Source organism: Lithobates pipiens, unplaced genomic scaffold (assembly GCF_037356315.1).
Source record: "Lithobates pipiens isolate NorthernLeopardFrog02 unplaced genomic scaffold, aLitPip1_a1.2 Scaffold_16, whole genome shotgun sequence".
NCBI lineage: Eukaryota > Metazoa > Chordata > Amphibia > Anura > Ranidae > Lithobates > Lithobates pipiens.
This window is the reverse complement of record NW_027507748.1, coordinates 15,964,946-15,972,847: the sequence shown is the minus strand read 5'-3', so window position 1 is coordinate 15,972,847 and position 7,902 is coordinate 15,964,946.

The following is a 7,902-nucleotide window of genomic DNA, read 5'->3' as shown; positions in this document are numbered from 1 at the left end:
ATCACTTCAACACTAACAACGGATGCGAGCAGTTGGGGCTGGGGAGCCCACCTCGGCTCAAGCTGGGTCCAGGACAAGTGGACCCCGGAGGAGAAATGTTTCTCTTCCAATTGGAAAGAGCTAACAGCAATCCTGAGAGCTGTTCTAGCTTTTCACCCCGCAATACAGGGTCAACATCTACAAGTCCGTTCAGACAATACGACGGCTGTAGCATACATAAACAAACAAGGAGGTACCAGAAGTCCTCATTTGATGTTGGTAGCCAGACGCATTCTCCAGTGGGCAGAAGCCAATCTGGAATCCATTTCTGCAGTTCACCTGAAAAGGGAGCTGAACAACAAGGCGGACTTCTTGAGTCGACAGAAGATTTCGAACCAAGAATGGTCCTTACACCCAGAGGCATTCAATCTCATAACAGCTCACTGGGGAGAACCAGAGGTAGACCTTTTTGCGAGCAAAAAGAATGCAAAGGTTCCCAATTTTTTCTCGCTAAACCCAGGAGATCAGCCCCTGGCGGTAGATGCCTTGCAAACTCCATGGACTTTCAGTCTGGCGTATGCATTTCCCCCTCTTCATCTCATTCCGAGGGTCCTAGCAAGATTCCTCAAGGAGAAAACCTGTTTGATTCTAGTAGCACCTTTTTGGCCCAGGAGACCGTGGTTCACAACGTTGCTACAATTGACAGATTGTCCGCCTCTAAGACTTCCCTACAGACAGGACCTCCTGTCGCAGGGACCTCTTTACCATCCGCAGGTCGCCACACTGAAGCTTTCAGTGTGGTTACTGAAGAGGAAATCTTAAGGAGTAAGGGCCTGTCAGATGAGGTAATTGCGACCTTACTACAGAGTCGCAAACCAGTCACGAGGGCTATTTACAAAAAAGTCTGGAAAAAATTTAATAGCTGGCTGAATAGCCGTGACATAAATACGGCTAATATTCTACAGTTTTTACAGGAAGGTGTAAACAAGGGTTTAACCCTAAGTACTATTAAGGTACAGATAGCTGCCTTAAGTGTGCACCTAGATGAACGCTTACAGGAAAATCCTTTTGTCGCTAGATTCTGTAAGGCAGTCGCTAGACATAAGCCAGTCAGAATCACAAAAGTCCCATCCTGGGATTTAGCAGTTGTACTAAAAGCTTTCTTGGGGTCACCCTTTGAGCCTCTCTCAGAGGCCTCCCTAAGGCTTATTACATTTAAGACAGTACTCCTGGTGGCAATCACTTCAGCCCATAGGGTCAGTGAAATCCAAGCCCTATCCATCAGGGAACCATTCCTACAGATCCTAGAAGACAGTCATACTAAAGACAGACCCTGGGTTCTTACCAAAGGTAGCATCTAGCTTCCATAGGTCCCAAGATATTGTCCTCCCTTCATTTTGTCAAAATGCAGCAAATGAGAAAGAGGAAGTTTTCATTTATTGGATGTGAGGAGGTGTATTCTAGAATATCTTAAAATAACAAATCCATTCAGAATCTCAGACTCTCTTTTTGTCCTTTTTTCCGGACAGCGTAGGGGAGAGAAAGCTTCAAAAGTAACCATAGCTAGATGGATTAGGCTAGCTATAGCAGAGGGGTATAAGGCCTTGAATAGAGATCCTCCCGAGGGTGTTAAAGCTCACTCCACAAGAGCGTTGTCTGCATCCTGGGCAGAAAGAGCTGGTGCCACCCCAGAGCAGGTATGTAAAGCAGCCACATGGTCAAGCTTTTCCACCTTTACAAGGCATTACCGACTGGACTTAATGTCTAGTCAGGATCAGGCCTTTGGGAGGAAAGTCCTCCAGGCCGTGGTCCCCCCCTAATCTGGTAAGTACTTGGGGATCCTCTCAAGGGCTGTCCTGGAAGAACACTTGGGAAAACTGGAGTTAGTACTTACCGGTAACTCCTTTTCCGGTGGTCTTCCAGGACAGTACGATCCCACCCTTTATTTGATTATAGTGATGTACTAATGTTATTACCTGTTATGGTTTATATGTTTTTCAGTTCCATCCTTCGGTTCTTGGTGAATGACTGACCAGGGACCTGAGGGACCGCCTTTTGAACTGTGGCAATGTGTTTCCTGTGTCGATGGGAGGAGCTCCATCTCTCAAGGGCTGTCCTGGAAGACCACCGGAAAAGGAGTTACCGGTAAGTACTAACTCCAGTTTTCAGCAATAGTTCGATGCATGAAAACCTTAATTGTGTCTGAAATAGGAGAGAAACGTTTCAGTATACAGGTTGACTCCACACAGGATGTTGGAATCGTAGATCAAGCAACAGTGGTTGTGAGATATGTAAAAGGTGAAGAAATTAAAGAACGGCTTGTGGCAATTCTTCCTGTTAAAGATGCTACTGGGAAAGGATTTTATGAACTTCTGATGTCCTGTTTTGATGTGCTTGGTTTAAATTTCCAAAAAATTGCTGGCGAATCATTTGATGGTGCAGCAAATATGAGGAGTGAGTATGTGGGACTACGTGCACAGATCGCAAAGGTAGTGCCAGATGCAGTCTATATTTGGTGCTATTGTCATATCCTCAACCTGTGTGTCTCAGATTGCTGTCAAGTATTGGAAGCCAAAAATTTTTTTGGTCTCCTAAATCGCTTGGCAACCTTTATTGGAGACTCCTATAAGAGAATGAATATCTGGAAAGATCAACTGGATAAAAGACATGGACAGGAAAAACTTTTAAAGTTACAAAAACTTGGAGAGACAAGATGGTGGGCAAAAGAAAAGGCCCTTAACTGGATTTTTGGTGAGAAACATTCTCTTTTTCTAGACACCATTGAAGTTTTATATGTAATTTCCCAGAGCAACTTGTTTGATTCAAAAACCACTTCTGAGGCCTCATCCCTTTTTGACAATCTTTGTCAGTTTAGGACTATCTTAACAGCAAACATATTTTTGCAGGTTTTTGATGTTATAGGTCCAGTGTCAAAATATCTACAAACCAGTAGCCTTGATTTCATGGTAGCATGGCAAATGATCGACAGTGCAGTTGAGCAACTGAAAAAAATTGATTTCAGCCATCTTAAACAAAAGGATGAACACTTTGCAAAAAAAATGAATGAATTGATGGATGAAAGTGACGTTCTCAGCTCCTTGGAAGTTGAGACTATGCTTCCAGTTCGAAGAGTGTCACGAAAAAAACGCTTGGCTGGAGAATCTTCATATGATGAACGACCTGAGGATGAAATACAATACTTTCGAGCTAGCGTGTTTAGACCTATTCTGGACCAAATCATACAAAGCTTAACTGAGCGGTTTTCAGAAAATAAGCAATTGATCATGGATTCTCAATACTTGGATCCTCGCACTTTTCAGAAAATTAGGACAGATCCCAAAATTCTAGATGGAGGGGCACTAGAGAGAATTTCTAAGTTAGCCAGAGTAAATGAATGTTCTCTCAAAACTGAATTAATAAGTTTTGCAAACCTATTTCCTAGTCTTACAGGATGTCTTTCTGAAGATGAGACACAGAATGTGGAAATAATTCTTGATGATGAGGAGGATCATGATGATGGTGATGACAGGATTTCCCCTACAGACAAACTAGTTGGGGTACAAAAGGAATCAAAGTGTGGTTCTTGCAAGCAGTGCTTTATTTGCTGTCATAGGTTGTTGCTAAAATACAACCTTTATTCTGCAGCTTATGAAAATATTTCAATCACCTATGAGTACCTGTTGACCCTTTCTTTTACACAAGTATCATGTGAGCGAGCATTCAGCAAGTTGAAAATCATCAAGAACCGACTTCGAGCCACAATGGGACAAGAACTGCTTGATGCCCTAATGCTCATGTCGGTGGAGAGAGATCTTCTAGAATTGGTCCAGTTTCCTGATGTATTGGAAATTATTCGTCAGAGTTCTTCCTTAATGAGGTCTTTGCTAACTGTTTGAACAAGTATTTAGTTTAAACATTTTATATAGATATTTCTTTGGCTTCTATATTTTTTTGAAAAAGTTAAGTGGGAAGGTTTATCCATAAGGATTGGCTTCGCCTGCAGCGCAGATGCCCTGTTTAAGGAACACCCTGTTCGTGTGGGGATTCTCTGCCTGTTTCTTACCCCTGGCATTGTTTTTGGGGTTCTCGGTTGGATGTCAGTCTAGCGATGGGCCTGGGTGGCTCCTCTACTCTCCTACACTGCTGGAGTATGCTGCACAGTCCCCTGGCACACGCTCTAGTGTGTTTTCTTGTTCTTATTTCTTTTAGGCTGCCGGAGCAGTTGCACAAAAGGTTTATTACATGCCAAATACCATCTTTATCTTTTGCTGAATATGATCCTCCTGAATGTACGGCTACTCATGTGACTATGCACATTGGTTGAACAGTCTGGAACAACTTGGTGACAAGCCAAATGGTAATAAGCACAGAGCACTCCACCATGTTGCCATGCAGTTTTGGTTCTAGGACAGAACTATTCAATGGCTAATTTCCATCTGAAGTGGATTTCTCTGCCATACTCGCAACACAGAGTTAAAGGGGCTATTTTTCCTATGGATGGTCTTTATATATGCCATTGCACTATGACGACAATGCCCTATTGACGGACTTGTTTTCCTTACAGTTTCATGTTTTTAGTTTTGTGACATTTTAAACCCGAGTGTTCTCGGTTAACTTGCACAACGCATTGTCGGTCTAGTTTATGCAATATTACTTGCTCCTGTACTTTGTTTACTTTTGCATTAAAAAGTATTTAAAATTGAATTACCACATTGTATCATATTTTTCTTGCTTCATAATATCAATCATCCGTTATAAAACCCGGTGGGCATGGATGGTGAGCTGATTCGGTGGTTCAATGGGCCTCTTGACTGGACTTGCCCCCCAGGCCTAAGGCTGCCAGCCCTCCCCTGGCCACTGCCGTAATCAGGGTAGGAAAAGAATCTAAGATTTCCTGTTTAGGGGAATCTGCAGCTATATGTGACTTTAACTGGTTAATCCAGTATTCTAAATTTCTGGCTACACACGTTGTGGCCATTGCTGGTTTTAAATTGCTCATAACTGATTGCCATGATCTCTTGAGCAAAAGATCCATGCGTTTGTCCATCGGATCTTTCAAAACTCCCATATCCTCAAAGGACAGATCTGTGGACCTTGAAACCTGGGAAAAGGCGGCATCCAGTCTGGGCACCTTGTTCCATACTGCTGCAGGGTCCTCCTCGAAAGGAAAACGCCTTTTGTGGGCTTTGGAGAAAAAGGGCTTTTTCTCTGGATCCTGCCATTCTTTCCTAATGGCCTCAGAGATGACCGGATGAACTGGGAATGTTCGGCCCTTAGGCTCATCCAACCCAGCCTACATGCGGTCATGGAGTGATAATTCCTTTTTCTCCTCACTTAAACCAAGCGTAGCATGAATGGCTTTAAGGAGCCCATCGACCTCTTCAAGGGACAGTTTGAATTTAGAGGGGGCTACCTCAGAATCCTCCAACTCCTCTTCCGAATCTTTAACGGAAAGAGCAGTGGACTGCTTTTCCCTATCTGAAGGGTCTTCAGGCAGAGATTCTAACACCGGGATTGAGAGAGACCCCTGGGAAGACTCTGAAGTGGAAGGCTGACTAGCAGCCGGGTTTGCTAGTGAGTCACGAAAATTCTGGATCGTGGCGTATAGCTCCTTCTTTACAGAGGCCACCAGATCCTCACATACAGAGGCCGATTCCTCTTTAACTAAAGAAGTAATGCAGGGACTGCATAAGGTTTTCTTCCAATTTTCTCCCAGCTTGGCCCTGCAAGAAGGACATCTTTTCTTTGGGTCAGAGCTCTTAGCCTATGAAGAAAAAGACAAAAAAGGGAAAAAAAACAGGGAACCCTTAGTGAGACCCAGTCTCAGCTTTGATAGGGATCACCACACAGGTGCACTGAGAAGAAACCAGTCAGCTTCTAGTGCCCAGACAGGCCCCTTGCCACCAGGGGGGAAAAAAGAAAGGAGAGAGCGAGACCAAACGCCAGGAAATAGAAAAAGAAAGGCAGACTTTAACTGCTGCCTCTTACCTGGGCTTTGCTGGTGCCTGTGCCTGTCCCCACCGCTGCAGACACTGAATCTTCCATAATCAGCTGTGCAGAGATCCACTTGTGGCTAAACGCCGCCTCCGGAGTCACGCCGTGCAGCTGCACCGGACCGGAAGCGGAAATAGGCACCAGCACCTGTCCTCCCTCCTCCCCCCTGCGTCCACGCCGGAAACGACGTTTCAGCTGACCCGATGACCCGCTCTGTCACTTCCGGCGCGACCGCCGAAAACAAACATGGCGGCGGCACACGCGCGCCGCCGCGCCTACGAACGTGCGGGCCACCGAGTCTTCGGCTCTCTCCGAGCACAAGAGGGGAAGAGGAGCCCGCTTGCTACCGCTGACGAGGCGTGGGTAGGTCGGGAGGACAGCGGGTCTCTAAAGGAGGAAAAAAAAGGGAAAGAAGCCTAGTCCCTCAGGAACACCTAAGAGAAACAGACTCCTTCCCAAAAGGTGTTCCCTCCGGGCCGGAGGAAACACAAAAACTGATGTGTGGTAGGGAGGCGCCTCCCTTTAAAGTCTGGAGGAAGAAGGTGTTTTCTAACGAGGAGGGTGGAGTCGCTATCTCTCTCAGGTGCTGTCCTGAAAGACGCCTTGGGAAAAAAAAAAAAAAAAAAGGAGCAAGCAAAGGACTAGTTATCAGTATTACCTGTAGTCTCCCAGCAGTACAGTATTACTGACTTACCATCCCTTGTTCCTGCAATGGGTCTCTGTGTGGAGGTGGCCATCTTGGTAGGAGCAGGGTTTTGCTTCCCATGTATGAGCTGCCCCCACTGACTAGACATCTGAGGACTGGTGGGGTAAGGATGATGAAGCATAGATCACAGATTGGATGAAACAGAAGCAGGGAGATCCCTCCATTGCAGATCCTAAAAGGTACAGCTTCCTCTCCAGCAAGGAGAAAAATGGGCAGCAGAATTGTGATATCACAAAATCTCACTCCAATTCTCATGAGACTAGCAGTCACTGACAGCAGTGACTATATTGCACGATATATAGGTCAAGGTGCAGGAAGTTCCCCACCTACTTTTTTTGCAGATATTCACTTTTTACGCTTGGATTTACTTTTTCATGAAAATATTTTAATATCTACTTCAGAGTGCTCGAATGACTGCTGATTAACACTAGTTTACAGTAAATATGTGAAATACTGGATGGGGAAATTCTACACAGAAAAGGGGCACATTCTGAACAGTTGGAAGTTTCTGTGTGATCACAAGCACCGTGGACTGTCAGTGGTGCTCATTACTGCTGGTTAAGGAAGCTTCATCTAGGAGCATCAGCCTGTGTATGGTGACTGCAACACTCAGATGTTTAAAGAGAAACTTAAAGTAATAAAATTATATATTTTTTAAATGCGTTGACTATGAATTGTATTCCTAAGGCCTCGTTCACACAGGTGGTATGGCCATGTTTTAACCACCAACCGGCCTCCCCCACTGAGTACACAAAGTCTAACAAGGCAGACGGAGGGGGTCATTCACATGTAGCAGGCACAGGAAATTTAAAGCGGTTGTAAAAGGTTCAATTTTATTTTCTAAATAGGTTCCTTTAAGCTAGTACATTGTTGGTTCACTTACCTTTTCCTTCAATTTCCCTTCTAAATGTTTCTCTTTGTTTGAAATTCTCACTTCCTGTAAGCTTGCCCCCCCATCATCAGATCCGTTCTGGCTGGGGGATAGTCAGCATGCTTGCCCCCTCCCTTGGGACTACATCCCTGCGGGGAGACACTGAACGTTCACATCGTCTCCCTGCAGGGATGTAGTCCCAAGGGAGGGGGCAAGCATGCTGACTAAGCCCCAGCCAGAACAGCTCAGATGGGGGCAAGCTTACAGGAAGTGAGAAATTCAGACAAAAGAAAAACACATTTAGAAGGGAAAATCTAAGGAAAAGGTAAGTGATCCAACAATGCACTAGCTT